Here is an 18,444-nt window from a genome sequence, read left to right on the forward strand (position 1 = left end):
GGGGCACAGACCCACGGTCCGCACACCTGGGCTCTTTCCGACTCTGATTGCTAAGCCCAATACAGAGGTAAACCCAGGTGGAAACCCTGAAAGACTGCAGGGGGAAGGTGTTTTTTTGGAACCTGGGGCCAGAGCTGCGTGTGACCATCAGAGAGGCAGCTCTGAGGCGCACACCTCCACAAACTGGTAGTGAGTGCCATAGAAGGGGGAAAAAAAAAAAAGAAAAAAGAGCTAGAGAGGCCCGGAAGTCAATTCAGAAACACTGCCACCCAGGGGCTGAAACGCTAATTGTCTCTGGTGTAATCAAAAATAAATACGAGAAATTAAGACAGGGCTGGCTTAAAAAGCAGGACTGGCTTCCAACACTGAGGAGCCCTGGAATGAAGCTGAACTGAAATACCGCCCAGACTGGGAAAAAGGCGTACCAAACAGAATAATAGAGGAAGTGAATGACAGCCGCTACTGCACATTTTAGTCTTCCTATTTTTTAATTTTCAATTCTTTTTTCAATTTTTTAATTTTTTTATTCTCATATTTTTTTATTTTCATTTTTTGCATCTTTTACTTAAGAAACTAATATTTTTTTCTTTTTCCTCACTTGATTTTCACCTTTTTAATTATTACATTTTTATTTTCAATCAGCACTATTATTACTATTATTTTACTTTTTTTTCTTTTTACTGTCATTAGATTTTCCCTTTCTTTTATTTTTGGATTAGTGTCCTACATTCGATTTGCATCTTTCCCTTACAATCGCTTTACCCTATCTCAAAGCTAAAATTATGCCATCACTCTCCTCCTAACCTTTCCCCTTTTGGTCCCCAGTTTATCTTAACCCTTTCTGGCTTTAGATTTTCCCTACTTTTTCAGGTTACTCCCTGCTAAAACTCCACCCTACTTATATATCTAATTCCCAACCCCCTGCTCCAAATCCATACAAACCTCTCTCTACGCTACCTTTAAAAAATTATTTTTCTCTCGGGCCTTTTGTTGTTGTTTGCTTGAATGTTGATTAGATTGAATTTTTATGCTTTTTTATGAGATTGTTTTGATTATTCTTTTTGTTGGTTTGGTTGGTTCTTTTGTTTGCTTTGTTTTTGTTTGTTTTTTACTTTTGTTTTCCCTTGCCTCACTTGATATTAGCTGCTGTTGCAGTTTGTATTAATCTCCAGGCTCGTGTTGCTGGAATTTGCTAGGAATAGTGGTTGTTCTAGTGGAGTTTACTCCCCATATATATAGTTTGTTCCCCTTTTCTCTCTTAGTATCATTCTTGTCTCTCTTTCTCTTTTTTTTTTTTCTTTTCTTTTTCTTTTCTGTTTTTTCTTTTCTTTCTTTCTGCTCTTTTCCCAAGTTCAGATTCACACTCTTTGTTGTTTTTTTTTTTTTCTTCGTTGTTGTTCTTTCTTTTTACTCTCCCTCTTCCACTCCTATTCCCTAATTTGTCTTTCTCTTGTGGTTACCTTTATTGGAGGTTATTAATATCGTGAATACAATTCTGTTCAGTGCCTTGTCTGTTGTGCCTGGTTGTGTTGTATTTTATACCTTTAAATCAACGCCAGAGAGAGAAATCTATATAACCAGACATCCGGAGAAGAGAGACCATGGGGAGACAAAGAAACAGCCCAAACAGGAAAGAGAAGCAGGCATCACCAGAAAAGGAAGTAAACGATTTAGAGGCAAACAACCTATCAGAGAAAGAATTCAGAGAAATGGTCATAAAGTGGCTGAAAAGGATGGAAGACAAATTCGACAATATGAGTAAGAACCAAGAAGAAATGAAGAAGAACCAAGAAGAAATGAAAAATGACATCGCTGCTGTAAAGAACTCAATAGAAAGCATCAAGAGTAGACTAGATGAAGCAGAGGACCGCATAAGTGAGCTAGAAGACAAGATGGAAAAAAATACCCAATTACAACAGCTTCTAGAAACAAAAATTAGAAAGATTGAGGAGAGCGTAAGGGAACTTCGGGACAATACAAAACAAAACAACATCAGGATAATAGGGGTGCCAGAAGGAAAGGAAACTGAGCAAGGAATAGAAAACCTGTTTGAAGAAATAATAACAGAAAACTTCCCTGATATAGGGAAGAAAAAACCCACACAAATCCAAGAAGCTCACAGAGTTCCAAGCAAAATGAACCCCAAAAGACCGACGCCAAGGCACATTATAGTTAAGTTGGCAAACACCAACGACAAAGTAAGAATCTTACAAGCGGCCAGAGAGAGACAGACAGTTACATACAAAGGAACCCCCATCAGACTAGCAACTGATTTCTCAACAGAAACTCATCAGGCCAGAAGGGAATGGAATGAAATATACCAAGTCATGCAAAGGAAGGGTCTAAATCCAAGAATACTGTACCCAGCAAGGCTATCAATCAAAATTGAAGGTGAAATCAGGAGCTTCAGAGACAAAAAAGTACTAAGGGAGTTTATCACCACCAAACCAGCAATGAAAGAAATGCTAAAGGGTCTGCTGTAAAAAAAAAAAAGAAAGAAAGAAATAGGAAGCAAAGAAGGTACACAGGGGTATAGAATAAAAATGGCGTCAAATAAGTACCTATCAATAATAACTTTAAATGTAAATGGATTGAATGCCCCAATCAAAAGACACAGGGTAACAGACTGGATAAGAAAACAAAACCCAGATATCTGCTGTCTACAGGAAACCCACCTCAAAAAAAAGGATGCATACAGACTGAGAGTAAAGGGATGGAAAAAGGTTTTCCAGGCAAATGGAAATGAAAAAAAAGCTGGGGTTGCAATACTTATATCTGACAAATTAGATCTCAAAGTGAAGGACATAACAAGAGATAATGAAGGCCACTTCATAATACTTAAGGGAGAAATCCAACAAGAAGAAATAACTCTGGTAAACATATATGCACCCAATACAGGAGCACCAAGATACATTAAAAAACTCCTGGAAGATATCAAAGGAGAGATTGACAGTAATACAATCATAGTAGGAGACTTCAATACCCCACTATCACCATTGGACAAATCCTCTAAACAAAAAATCAGCAAAGAAACATCAATCCTAAATGACTCACTAGAACAGATGGAATTAATCGACATCTTCAGAACATTTCACCCCAAAGCCACAGAATATACATTCTTCTCAAGTGCACATGGGTCATTTTCAAAGATAGACCATATGTTAGGACATAGGCAAAGTCTCTCCAAATTCAAGAAGATAGAAATCATATCAAGTACCTTCTCAGATCACAGTGGCATAAAACTGGAAATCAACTACAATAAAAACAACCCAAAGAAATCAAACACTTGGAGACTAAACAGCATGTTATTAAACCATGACTGGGTTACCAAAGACATCAAGGAAGAAATAAAAAACATCATGGCAACAAACGACAATGAAAACACAACAATCCAAAATCTATGGGACACAATGAAAGCAGTCCTGAGAGGGAAGTTCATAGCTCTACAAGCCTACTTCAAAAAACAAGAAACAATGGTAATAAATTACCTAACCCAACAACTCAAAGAGTTAGAGAGAGAGCAACAAGATAAGCCCAGTGTAAGCAGAAGGAAAGAAATAATAAAGATCAGAGCGGAGATAAACGACATAGAGACCAAAGAAACAATACAAAAGATCAACAAAACCAAGAGCTGGTTCTTTGAAAGGATAAACAAGATTGATGGACCTCTAGCCAGGCTCACCAAGAAGCAAAGAGAGAGGACCCAAATAAACAAAATCAGAAATGAAAGAGGTGAAATAACAACAGACCCCGACGAAATACAAAGGATTGTTACAAAATACTACGAACAACTCTATTCCAACAAACTGGACAACCTAGAGGAAATCGACATATTCCTAGAAAAATACAACCTTCCAAAACTCAATCAGGAAGATTCCAAACAGCTCAACATGCCAGTAACTATGGAAGAAATTGAAGCAGTCATCAAAAAGCTTCCAGCAAACAAAAGCCCGGGGCCAGATGGCTTCACAGGAGAGTTTTATCAAACTTTCAAGGAAGAACTAAAACCTATCCTCCTCAGACTATTCCAAAAAATTCAAGAGGAAGGAACACTTCCAGGCTCCTTCTATGAAGCCAGCATCACCCTAATACCAAAACCAGATAAAGACAACTCAATGAAAGAGAATTACAGGCCAATATCCCTCATGAACATTGATGCCAAAATCCTCAACAAAATTCTAGCAAATCGGCTCCAGCAGTACATCAGAAAGATCATACACCATGACCAAGTATTATTTATTCCAGGAATGCAAGGATGGTACAATATCCGCAAATCAATAAACGTGATACATCACATAAACAAATTGAGAGATAAAAATCACATAGTCATATCAATAGATGCAGAAAAAGCATTTGACAAAATCCAACACCCTTTCTTGATAAAAACTCTCAACAAGGTGGGAATAGAAGGCTCATACCTCAACATAATAAAAGCTATTTATGATAAACCCACAGCAAACATCATACTCAATGGGCAAAAACTAAAACCATTTCCCCTAAGAACAGGAACAAGACAGGGATGCCCACTCTCACCACTCCTGTTTGACATAGTACTGGAAGTATTAGCTATCGCAATTAGGCAAGAAGAAGAAATAAGAGGCATCCAAATTGGAAAAGAAGAAGTGAAGCTGTCCTTATTTGCAGATGACATGATATTGTACATAAAAAACCCAAAAGATTCCATCAAAAAACTAATAGACTTAATAAATGAATTCGGCAATGTAGCGGGATACAAAATTAACGCCAAGAAATCTATGGCTTTTCTATACACCAATAATGAACTTACAGAAAGAGAGACTAAAAAAGCAATCCCATTTACCATCGCACCAAAAAAATTAAGATACCTAGGAATAAACTTAACTAAGGAGGTAAAAGACCTATACGCAGAAAACTACAGGACACTGAAAAAAGAGATAGAGGAAGAAGTAAACAGATGGAAGAACATACCATGTTCCTGGATTGGTAGAATCAACATCATTAAAATGTCCATACTACCCAAAGCAATCTACAGATTCAATGCACTCCCCATCAAAATACCAACAGCATATTTCACAGACCTAGAAAGAACTCTCCAAAAATTCATCTGGAATAAAAAAAGACCCCGAATAGCCTCAGCAATCCTCAGAAAGAAGAATAAAGTAGGTGGGATCTCAATACCTGATTTCAAGCTGTATTACAAAGCCACTGTTCTCAAAACAGCCTGGTACTGGCACAAGAACAGACATATTGATCAATGGAACAGAATAGAGAACCCAGATATCGACCCAAACCACTATGCTCAATTAATATTTGACAAAGGAGGCATGAACATACAATGGAGTCAAGACAGTCTCTTCAATAAATGGTGTTGGGAAAACTGGACAGATACATGCAAAAAAATGAAACTAGATCACCAACTTACACCATACACAAAAATAAATTCAAAATGGATACAGGACTTAAACATAAGACGGGAAACCATAAAAATACTAGAGGAATCCACAGGCAACAAAATCTCAGACATATGCCACAAGAACTTCTTCACTGACACTGCCCCTAGGGCAATGGAAGCTAAAGAGAAAATTAACAAATGGGACTACATCAAAATAAAAAGCTTTTTTACAGCAAAAGAAACCATCAACAAAACAACAAGAAAGCCCACTGCATGGGAAAACATATTTGCAAATGCTATCACTGATAAAGGTTTAATCTCCAACATCTACAGGCAGCTTATGCAACTCAATAAGAGGAAGATAAATGATCCAATAAAAAAATGGGCAACAGACCTAAACAGAATATTTTCAAAAGAAGACAGAAGGAAGGCCAAGAGACACATGAAAACATGCTCAACGTCACTAATTATCCGAGAGATGCAAATCAAAACAACAATGAGGTACCATCTCACACCTGTCAGAATGGCTATCATCAACAAATCAACAAACGACAAGTGTTGGCGAGGATGCGGAGAAAAAGGAACCCTCGTGCACTGCTGGTGGGATTGCAGACTGGTGCAGCCACTGTGGAGAACAGTATGGAGTTTCCTCAAAAAACTGAAAATGGATCTCCCATTTGACCCAGTAATCCCACTCCTGGGAATATATCCGAAGAAACTAGAAACACCAATCAGAAAGGATATATGCACCACTATGTTCATAGCAGCACAATTTACAATAGCTAAGATTTGGAAACAGCCTAGGTGCCCATCAGCAGATGACTGGATCGGAAAACTGTGGTACATCTACACAATGGAATACTATGCTGCCATAAAAAAGAAGGAATTCTCATCATTTGCAGCAACCTGGATGGAATTGGAGAACATTATGCTAAGTGAAATAAGCCAGTCAATGAAAGAAAAATACCACATGATCTCACTCATTTAGGGATAGTAAAGAACATTATAAAATGGTGAACAAAAAGATAGATACAGAGACAGTAAAGCATCAAACAGACTTTCAAAATACAGGGGGAAAGTTTGGGAAAGGTGGGGGAGTTATGAAATCAAACGAAGGACTTGTATGCATGCATATAAGCATAAACAATGGACGCAAAACTCTGGGGGGGGAGGGCGTGTGTGGGTGTGGGGTGGGGGGGTAATGGTAAGATATGTACACATATAATACCTCAATAAAAATATTTTAAAAAAAAATCAAAAAAAAAAAGAAAAAAAAAAAAAAAAGAAAACATCCTTGCTAAAAAATATTCTTACCCAAGAATGTGTGGGATTGTTAATAAACGTTTTAACCTGCTACTAATACAAAAATAAAACGACATACAGGCACACACTGATATTCAATTCTGTGATGTGTTTCCTGTAAGTAGGCATTAGAATTTAAATGAAATTAACCAAGGGCTTGATTTTCTTTCCCACATAACATATTCCTTGAACATCCATCAGATTAGCATTATTTTTCTATGGGCTTGGAGGATTTAGATGAGAAATAATAGTGTTACCCTGATTGCATTACCCAGGTCATTGATTTGGGCTGTTGGCACAATGTGCCTATACATTCGGGTCTGTTGTTTTTTAGAAGGTGACATCACTGATAGTGTTGCTATCCATACAAAGTAGTGTGGTGGGAGAAAATGCGTAATCCATACATAATCAACAGTCTTTTCTACACAAAATTGAAGCTGCCTGTTTGCTGGTTATCTTGCAGCTGCCCTACACTTTTTGTAGAAAACAAAAAGCAAAATCTCACATTATCTCTGATTGCTGCATTGCAGGGGTTGACATTTTAAAACATTCATTGACATTTGGAAAGCACAGACAAGTTACATTGTCTGCACCTTTTTTTAATTGTTTAAAGTATTACATGTCTCCTTTCCCCCTAGTGGCCCCCCCAAACACTCCCACTCCCGAGGGCAAGCCCCCACCGCCCCAGTGTCTGTGTCCATTGGTTATGCTAATGTGCATGCATACAACTCCTTTGGTTGATCTCTAACCTCCCCCTCCCCCGCTCCCCTGCCTTCTCTCTGAGGTTGACAGTGTCTGCACCTTTATGTCATTACAACTATTGAGTCTCTTTTCTTTTTCACTTCCAGCCTCAAGTTTTACAGGGCATAAGGAATTTTCACATAGAGGCCCTTAGCATTGAACTAAAGTCAGAAAGAACTTTGATGTCTGTTTGTATTTGGGTACAGGAGTTTTGAAAACAGGGGATGTAGTTACCAGAGGTCTTTGCTAAAGTCCCTCCATAGTGAAGGGACTTTAGCAAAGTGGATAGATGGAGTCTGGTTGGTAATGGTTAGCATCTTAAAGATCACCAATTACTTTAAATATTCCTTCCTGTTGGGTGGGGATCTCCGGGACACTACTATAGATTGTACAGTAATAGGTTGTGGCTCACTTATTTTCCCTTCTACCTGCAGAGGGCAGTAGATAGTAGGCACCAAAGAGAAAGTATTTGTTTTCTCTATTTTATTTATTTATTTTTGAACATCTAGCCTTATTCCACAAAGAATTTAAGTAGGCAAGACATACATACACTAAAATAGTAAAATGTTAGGAGTAAACAAAATAGAATTTTGTAAGTAAGTCATAATGGAGGAAATAAAAAACAAATAAGATTAGTTCTTGAGCTGAAACCGGTTTGGCTCAGTGGATAGAGGGTCGGCCTGCGGACTCAAGGGTCCCAGGTTCGATTCCGGTCAAGGGCATGTGCCTTGGTTGCGGGCACATCCCCAGTAGGGGGTGTGCAAGAGGCAGCTGATCGATGTTTCTAACTCTCTATCCCTCTCTCTTCCTCTCTGTAAAAAATCAATAAAATATATTTAAAAAAAAGAAAAAGATTAGCTCTTGACTATAGTACTGAGATGATAATGTAGCAAAGTTTTCACAGAAACATAACTTTAATTTTTGTTATAAAACATTATGTCCATAGTATGTAAAATGTCATGATGGAGCATGTTGTACAATTTCATTCATGTTAGAAATCAAAGGCAAAGCATAGCATTAAGAAAGGAAGAAGTGATTCACTGGAACATAGAGAGCTTTGCCTCCTGAGTACATAAGAAATCAGCCTGGGCAGGAATAGATCTCACAGCTCTACAATGCTGAAAGGGGACCATATGGATTATGGGTTAATTATTAATGCATTCTAGGCCCCCTGCAATGGTAGAATAACTTACTCAGAGGTGTGTTTTTTTTTCAAAATTTTTTATTAAGGTATTATATGTGTACATATCTTACCATTGCCACCCCCTACCCCACACCCATACATGGCCTCACCCCCCAGAGTTTTGCGTCCATTGTTTATGCTTATATGCATGCATACAAGTCCTTCGTTTGATTTCTTATCTCCCCCACCTCTCCCTAACTTTCCCCCTGTAATTTGAAAGTCTGTTTGATGCTTTACTGTCTCTGTATCTATCTTTTTGTTCATCAGTTTATAATGTTCTTTACTATCCATAAATGAGTGAGATCATGTGGTATTTTTCTTTCATTGACTGGCTTATTTCACTTAGCATAATGTTCTCCAATTCCATCCAGGTTGCTGCAAATGATGAGAATTCCTTCTTTTTTATGGCAGCATAGTATTCCATTGTGTAAATGTACCACAGTTTTCTGATCCAGTCATCTGCTGACGGGCACCTAGGCTGTTTCCAAATCTTAGTTATGGTGAATTGTGCTGCTATGAACATAGGGGTGCATATATCCTTTCTGATTGGTGTTTCTAGTTTCTTCGGATATATTCCCAGGAGTGGGATTACTGGGTCAAATGGGAGTTCCATTTTCAGTTTTTTGAGGAAACTCCATACTGTTCTCCACAGTGGCTGCACCAGTCTGCATTCCCACCAGCAGTGCACGAGGGTTCCTTTTTCTCCGCATCCTCACCAACACTTGTCGTTTGTTGATTTGTTGATGATAGCCATTCTGACAGGTGTGAGATGGTACCGCATTGTTGTTTTGATTTGCATCTCTCGGATAATTAGTGACGTTGAGCATGTTTTCATGTGTCTCTTGGCCTTCGTTCTGTCTTCTTTTGAAAAGATTCTATTTAGGTCTGTTGCCCATTTTTTTTATTGGATCATTTATCTTCCTTTTATTAAGTTGTATAAGCTGCCTGTAGATGTTGGAGATTAAACCTTTATCAGTGATGCCATTTGCAAATATGTTCTCCCATGCAGTAGGCCTTCTTGTTGTTTTGTTGATGGTTTCTTTTGCTGTGAAAAAGCTTTTTATTTTGATGTAGTCCCATTTGTTAATTTTCTCTTTAGCTTCCATTGCCCTAGGGGCAGTGTCAGTGAAGAATTTCTTTTGGCATATGTCTGAGATTTTGCTGCCTATGGATTGCTCTAGTATTTTTATGTTTTCCCGTCTTATGTTTAAGTCCTGTATCCATTTTGAGTTTATTTTTGTGTATGGCGTAAGTTGGTGATCAAGCTTCATTTTTTTGCATGTATCTGTCCAATTTTCCCAACAAGAGGTGTGTTTTTTTAAATTAATTAATTATTTTTTGGTGTTAATCCTATCCGGAGGATATTTTTCCCATTGATTTTTTTTTTTTAAGAGAGAGTGGAAGGGAGGGAGATGGGGGAGAGAGAGAGAAACATTGATGTGAGAGACACATCAATTGGTTGCCTCCTGCATGCACCCCAACCAGGGTGAGGGTATAACCTGCAACCCAAGTTATATGCCCTTGACTGGGTGACTCAGGAGACCCTTCGGTGTGCAGCCCACGCTCAAACCACTAAGCAACACTCGCCAGGACTATTTAGAGCTTTTAAGTTGTTTAATTAATCCAAGTTGGCTGTCCCAAATTTTAATATTCAAAAGTATTTCACAAATATGAAAGATTTGAGAACAATTTCTAAAAGATCCTTTACAATTGATGCTAAGCTTCCTGATTGTAAAGAGGAAAGGAAAGGAACTATATTCTGTTTCATAGTCTTCAAAATAAGCGGAACTTTTCCTAAGATTTAGCTCTAAAATGAGCCTCTTATCTGAGACCTGACCTAAGGGTATGCTAATCAGTAGAAGTGCCACTGGAAGAGGTAGATGTTTCATCTTAGGGGAGGCTGGACGAAATCTATCCCCCCACTTCAAAGCTCAGAGATTCATTTCTTCAGTGCTCAGGGAGGTGATTGGGTTCTTAGAAATTGGTGCACACTAACTAAAATGCACACGAATTGGGGTAGGACCAGAATATGAATTTATTCATTTATAAGAAATGTTGCTGTGACTGGAACAGAAGTTCTCACATAGGGTGCGATCAGCACATTCCCCCCTGTGTCCTCTTTACTATATGAGAGAGCGATGCTCTTTTACTGAAACTGAGGTGAGAAAGACCCATGTTAAACTTGGCTTCAAGCCACTTGCCACATGCATTAAGACTGAGGAAAGAGGAAACAAACAGATTTAAATAAGAGCCTGAAATAAAAAAGTCTAAGGGCAAATATTCCAAACCACAACCATATATTTGTCATGGAGCCTCTTCTTACAGAGGCAGAAACTGAGGCCACAAGGGTCAATACAGTTGAATCCCCTTCGTATAGAAATGTGAGGCTTGGGAATATGCGAGTTTCCACCTAAATGCTGAGTCTGCCTTCAACCTGAATAGTTTGTGCAACCAGGTGGGGGATGGAATTTAGTTGGGAACTTGGTATTGATTGCTCTTTTGTTCAGTTGACTTTTTAAAAAATTCCTATTTCATTACTGCACCATAAGCTGGTGTGTTGCCTAGGTAACATAATATAGCAAGGGCTTTTTACTCTGAGGCAATGATGTATATCTTTGGCAGTCTGTAGGACTTCCTCAGGGTAGGCTGATGAATTATCTTGACATTTGAGTTATTTTTCAGTTCATAGCATTGTGATAACTTAGCAAAGCGTTGCATAACCTTTTGAATATTTGTCTACTTCTGTTGGTTGTTTTATCAAGTTAGGCCATCCTGTTGTAAGGCCTTTTTATAATTTTGCATGCTCTGTAAGAAAAAAATTGTGAAATATTTTGAAATGGGCAAGAGATTTCCAGATATCCTTTGACTGGAATGCTAAAGCCTCTGGGGATTACCTGATAGCCATATAGGGCTTCATAGGATTTGTCTTTGACTAGGCTGTCTTACAACTTGTAGAGATAGATGTTAACTTTTTAAACATTGATAGTAAGCAAATTGTTTCAGTCATAAACATGTAAAATTTGACTATTACCCAGTGCATATTCACCAGTTTTGCATTTATTTGTAAATTCATTTCAGCATTCCTTACTTGACTATAAATGTATAGCACCTTGAGTTCTCTCTTTTTAAATAAACTTCAAATTTTAGAATAGATTGAGATTTCTAGAAAAGTTACAAAGGTAGTACAGAGAATTTCCATTTACCCCTCACCCAATTCCCCCTATTATTAACATTTCAAATTCCTCTGGTATGTGTTTGTCACATCTACGGAACCATCACTGATACATTAATTAAACTCCATACTTTATTCAGATTTTATTAGTTTTTCTTGAAATTTTTTTCTGGATCCCATCCAGAATACCACATTACATTTAGTCATCATGTTTCCTTAGACTGTGATAGTCCCTCAGACTTTCCTTCTTTTTAATGACCTTGAGAGTTTTGAGGAGTTTTGATTGGTCAGGTATATTATAGATGCCCTTCTGTTGGAATTTGCTGTTTTTCTCAAGGTTAGCCTGGCGGGAGAAAGGGATGGAGTCTGGCATCCGCAGGTAGAGACTTACATAGACCCTTAGAAGAAGGCATTGACCTGCCAAGAAGCACGGCCAACTCCAGGTGACCCTTTAGGAAGGGAACTAGGGAAATAAATACCTGACCCCATCCTCCATCTTTCTTCCATTTCCTGCCAGAGCTCCCCATTGGCAAAACGCAACCAGAAATCAGAACACATGCCCCAGTCTACAGGGCAGAAAATAGGGTGCAGAATGCTTGGATGTGGATCTGGAAGACAAGCAGAAGATATCTAGCACACTAATTGAAGTGGTCTTAAAGGTCAAAGTGGGGACTCCTTTGACATCTTTTTGTTGGAAGATAGCAGCTGGGAAGACAAAGAGAGAGTAGCTGCAGTTAATATTTCTGATGAAGTTCTATAATTTCTCCAAGAGTTTATAGAGGTGAAGTTTGACTTAATGAGTTATTAGTGTGAGATGCGTCAAAGTCCATGAGCCCCCGTCCCCCTCTTTTTTTTTGGTCACTGGGAATTTTGCAAGATGTCAGAGCAGGATGGTTGCTGGGAGCCTACCTGTAGTGAAAATGCCCCTACCCGGTTCAACTTGCATGGCAGGAAAGGCTGGAGCCACTTGAAAGATGAAACAGAGGGCCGGAGACCATGGGATACCAGGACACAGGCTTTATTGGCGATCACCCTGCCGGCTGCCTTCCAGAGGAGGAAAGGGAGAGAGAGAGAGAGAGAGAGAGAAAGAGAGAGCCTGAGAGAGAGAGAGCGAGAGAGCGAGCTTGCCGGGGTGAGAGTGCCTTTTAAGGGGAGGAAAAGGGGACGGGGCTTAGGGCACTCAGCCCACGCTGATTGGTGGTTTCATGTAAGGTACATGGTTAGGGGCCTAGGGATTTAGGAATTGGGGGTTTAGGGTATATGGCAGGTGCTGATTGGTGGTTCAATGTACAGTCCATATAAGGTGTTCAGGAATGTCCAGCTGCAGGTGGAGTTTACGTCATACTCCATCCATCATTTGGGGGAAGGGAGGATCTATCATTCCAGGCTTTTGCTAATATTAAAAAAAAATTGAGAGTCCGGGCAGGGTCAGGGGATGAAGGTCCGTCTTCCATAGCTACTTCCTGCTGAGAGGGGGCATCGTTAGGGGCGTCTACCCGGGGTCTCAAGGATTCTGGTGTTAGGTTCTGAATTCAGTGCCAGATTGATCTCTCCCACCTTCTGGTTGGCGAACACCTGCATTCTGTTCTGCAAAAGACTAGAAAACAGCGCATGAGAAAGGGGCTAAAGAGCAAAATTAAAGGAATAGACACCAGTTGGCCTAATGATGGGAGGCTGGACGAGGAGTGCAGCAGCATAATTTCCCCAAGAGACTGGTTGGTGAAGTCTTGAGAGCGAAGTCTTGTTGAGTCACTTGGGAGGTAAAAGCTGGTCCTGAGGCTGCTACAGTGTCACTTGTCTGGTTTTGCTGCTTTTCTGGGCCTGGAGCTAAAATACAACTGAGACCTAGATGTTATTTTTAGGGGGGAAAAGAGTAGGGGTCTCAGTTGCCTCACTAGTGATATGAAAGGGGAGAATAGGTTACCCTGGGGGTGAGGTTCTTGCTTTCCCAGTTTTGCCCCTTGCTGGGCATCCACATGCTTCTTGTAGGTCCTGAGACAGGGTTTCAAAGTAGGTAGAGTAGTGGTTAAGCTCCCTGTGGCAGTTCCAACTCTTTCTGTGATGCTGAGGGTTAGGAGGAGAGGGATGATCTGGACTGCCCTTTTGTGTCAGATATGATGGGTTACGGGACAGGTAAAGACTGATTATTGGGACTGCATCTACATTGGGTGAGAGATAGATGAGAGTACAGGTTCCTGTCCAGCTGATGGGGGGACAGATGTATGTATTTTCCCCACAGAGGAAGAAAAATCCCTATCATGGAGACAAGCTGAAAGGTGTAGGGAGAAGAGGTGGACTAAGGGGTATAAGATTCCTTTTTCCAGTTCCACAATCTAAGCTGAGAGGGTGGTCACCATGGCGCTACCAATAAGGGGTGACAGATGAGTGATTGAGATTGTGTTGCAGTGAAAGTGGGAGGGAAAGGGAAGGAAAGGAGTAGTAGAAGCCAGGGACCTGGATGGTTGGATAAGAGGTTAGTGAATATTCTGGTTTAGCTTAACAAATATCCAGCAACCTTGTCCTGTCAAGCTTAGAGACTGAAGCCTCATTTTCTTGCTTAGAGTAACTTTCTTTCTTTCTACTTTTCTCCGTTCCATCTCATCACATGCACAACCTTCACAAAACCTTCACAATTTCAAATTAGCCTTCAAACCTTCCTTCTATGTCCTTCAAAAATGCATAACCATGCCTCAGACCTTCTATTGAGTATTTCTAAAAGGCAGGGGTGGGGGAGGGATCAGGCTCCGAAGCCTGTTCCCAGGCTAGCCAGGCTTCTAGCTGCTTCAGTCCCAAATGGCCACATTCTTCCTACAGATAATGATTATGAGACAAGGAGATAAGGCATTTACAGTCCAAGGAATGGCTCGGCCTTTTGGGTTGAGAGAGTGAAACTGAGGTAGGTGACTGTGGTTTGGGACAACTGGGCTTTATGAGGGGATGCATGGTAGCCCTGGCCGGGCACCAAGGTAGAATGAGAAAAGAGTGAATGGGGGAATTTAGTAAGATGCAATGTAGACATGAGGTGGCTAAGGGCTGTGAGACTAATCCGTCAACCCCCATAATAGAGACTGAGGAGGGGACAAGGGTCCTAGCGAATTCAGAGAGGGCAGAATAAGTGGCCCCAGTGTCAATTAAGAAGGAGATCGGCTTACCTGCCACCACAGTTGTTCCCCGAGGCTCTGTCCTGGTGATGTAAGTCTGTGGGGCCCTGTCAGGGCCTGGGCAGCTTCTTCGGTGGCCAGTCCCAGGAGGTCTGGGAGCTCCAAACCGGATCCAGAGGGCGGCCATGCTGGACTGGCTGAGGCCAGACCCGGAGGAGCCAGACTACAGTCTGAGTTCCAGTGGCCTTCCCTTCCGCGCCTTGGGCAGGGCCCAGGCGGGGGTCTCGGGTTTGAGTAGGACTTGGCTCAGTGTCCTTCCTTGCTGCAGTTGAAGCATGGGCCCGGAGGAGGCTTAGCCCTTGACTTACCCTCGGTTGGAGGACCGGCACTCTGTTTGGGGTTTAAAAGCGGTGGCTAGGAGCTGGAAGGCCCCCTTCTGGGCCTCAGCCTTGGCCTGATCTCGTCTTTGATTTTGGATTTGGGTCTCCTTGTCTCTATTATTAAAGACCTTAAAGGTAGGTTAATGAGGTCTTTTTGAGGGGTTTGTGGACCTGCAGTTGCGGCGTATGTCGGGGAGTAAAGGTGGTCAGGTCAGTGGAAAAAGAAACCTGAGATGCCTCTCAATCTGTGAGGCTGGACATAGAGAATGGGACGTGGACTCAAAGAGTGTGCCCTCAGTTCCTGCTGCCTCCCTCAGGGGTAGAGTGGACGCGAGAGTAGAAGAAGCTGTTGAGGAAGGAGGTCTTTGGGCCTGAGAATGAGTGTTAGATGGAAAGGCTGTTTTAGAGCTCAGGTTCTCAGGATTTGGGCTCCGGGACTGGGGAGAAGGCAGCTGCTGGTTCAGAGGGTCTGAAGAGAAAGAGCCTAGGTGTTTTTCAATTTGAGAAGGATCAGAGAGTGAGAAGGGAAATGGTCAGTCACCTGTGAATTCGGCTGCTGGCGGTCACGGGAGCAGAGATTAGCGGAGAGCACAGGGGAAAACGGAGGTTAGATTTCTCAGAGGTAGAAATGCCCCATCCTGCCTCCCATAATGAGGGCGGGACTAGGAGGGGTTTTGCAGGGAGACTGAGGACTCAGGAAGCGAACACCCTGAGGGAGAAGAAGGGCCTGTAAATGCCGCAGCCACTGCAGCCGCTGCCGCTGCTGACTGTCAGTGGGCGGGACCAGTGTGTGTAAAGGAAAAAAAATGGTCAAAACTACTCCCGGAGTCCTCTAAGGACTCCTGCACTCCGGCGTTGACCTGGGAAAAAGAGTGCTTAGTCAGAGAGGGACAGGTTTAGGATTGTAAGGAGGTGGCGGGAGTGAGACACGTGGAGAGAAACGATCCGCTGGGTTGAAAGAGTCAGAAGACAGAGAAAGGGGTTTGAGAGGACAAAGAGGACTTCCAGAGGAGGGTCTGATGGGTGGAACACGAGGAATAAAGCAAGGGGGGAGAGCGGGAGGGTGGGTGGGGAGGGGAAAGCCTGTTCCTAGGAATCTCGAATGCTTCCCAATCCGGTGGCAAAATTATCTAGATCTCGGAGGAAATTGGAATTTTCAGGCCACAGAGAGACTGTTGAGTTTATATTGTGGCCAGGTAGAGCTTCTTTGAAGTTACGAGAGGGTTTGGATTGAGGGGTTCCCTTGACCGGAGGGAAAGGGCCACCGAGAAGTTGGGGAAGGAATAAGAAGCGTCCTTCTTTTCCCTCTGCCAACCTGTAGAAAAAAGGACAGGAGAAGGTTGCAAGGTCGTCACCCTGAACCTTTCCCGTGGAGTAGAACAGAGTTTTCCCGGCCAGGTACCTGGGCTTTCGTAGAAAGTAGAACGTAGAACGTAAAACGTAAAACGTAGAACGTAGAACGTAGAACGTAGAACGTAGAATGTAGAGCCGTGTACGGGAAACTCTGAGGCCCTTCCAGGTCAAGGGAACCGGGAGTGGGGGGTGGTTGGGAAAATCCCTGAAGCCTACCGGTTAGAAGGAAGCGACGAGATTCCCACGTGTCCTGGTACGGCAGGGTTCGAGAAGTGTTCTGAGCAGGCCAATCGACTCAGAACCATGCCGCCGAGCAGAGCCAGAGCAGGAGTCAGAAGCTCGGGGCTAGGTTCGAGGATAGTCCATGCTCACCCAGGTTCAGCACCATGATGAAAGATGAAACAGAGGGCCGGAGACCATGGGATACCAGGACACAGGCTTTATTGGCGATCACCCTGCCGGCCGCCTTCCAGAGGAGGAAAGGGAGAGAGAGAGAGAGAGACAGAAAGAGAGAGCCTGAGAGAGAGAGAGCGAGAGAGCGAGCTTGCCGGGGTGAGAGTGCCTTTTAAGGGGAGGAAAAGGGGATGGGGCTTAGGGCACTCAGCCCACGCTGATTGGTGGTTTCATGTAAGGTACATGGTTAGGGGCCTAGGGATTTAGGAATTGGGGGCTTAGGGTATATGGCAGGTGCTGATTGGTGGTTCAATGTACAGTCCATATAAGGTGTTCAGGAATGTCCAGCTGCAGGTGGAGTTTACGTCATACTCCATCCATCATTTGGGGGCAGGGAGGATCTATCGCCACTGACTTCCAGGGGCCTGGCGGACTGGAATAAGAGGCATGTTAGAAGGGGCCACTAAGGACCTACATCCTTACAGCTCTCCTGGGATCTTTTGTACTGTGGGGGGAAGAGACTTGGAATCACATTTGATTTGCTACAGAAAAAATAAAAAAAAAAAAAAAAGGAACCATTTTATTGTCGTTGAGTGTGGTAACTAAGTTCACACTGACTCCAGCAGGAAGTAAATAAAGATTTCAATCACAAATTGTTTATATACACCTCACTCTTCCATTTCTTTTGCTTGAGAAGAAAAGGGAAAGCAGTGTTATCAGATGGCAGCCTCCTGGTTGTTTGCTCCTTTTGGCAAGTGAAGCAAAAGAAATACAGTATCTGATCGGCATGCTTGAGGAAGGACATTCTAAAGATCTCACAAATAGAGAAAATTCCAACTCTAGAATTAATTCATAATGGCATTACTGTATTTGTCCAATTGTTTACAAACATTTATTTATCATGCCAAACACTGAACTAGGTGTTGGGAATATATGAGGAATAAAATGCTCTCGGGGAGCTCAGAGTTTAGTGAAGAGACAAGGAAAACAACGAGGAGCATTACTTTCTCCCATTGTGATCTTTCCCTCTCGCAGGGCAAGGACAGGACTTGAAGGGGAGCCACCTCCTGGAAAGCCTGATCTAAACTAAACAGATGACTGGCTTTTACCGGAGGGATGATAAGATCTGTGGCCTAAACCAGATTTCGGGGCCATACCACTTCTAAGCAATTATTTTCTTAGACATCAATTGACTCTCTCTTCAGAATACCTCTCTGTTTATCTCTTTTACAGCACTTCCCCCTACAGTTAAGTCCTAACTTAACTGTGTTAACGAAAAAAACTATTGAAACCTGTAAAGAATTTTAGTGAGTTTATTTGAGCCAAAATGTCGACATATGCCGGGAAGCAGAACCTCAATGAATTGAGATAATGCTCCGAAGAAACGGAGGGTTACATCTGTATTTATACATTGCCATCAAAGGAGGGACTTAGGTCGGCTACATGAA

This window comes from Eptesicus fuscus, chromosome 5 (assembly GCF_027574615.1).
Source record: "Eptesicus fuscus isolate TK198812 chromosome 5, DD_ASM_mEF_20220401, whole genome shotgun sequence".
NCBI classification, from domain to species: Eukaryota; Metazoa; Chordata; class Mammalia; order Chiroptera; family Vespertilionidae; genus Eptesicus; species Eptesicus fuscus.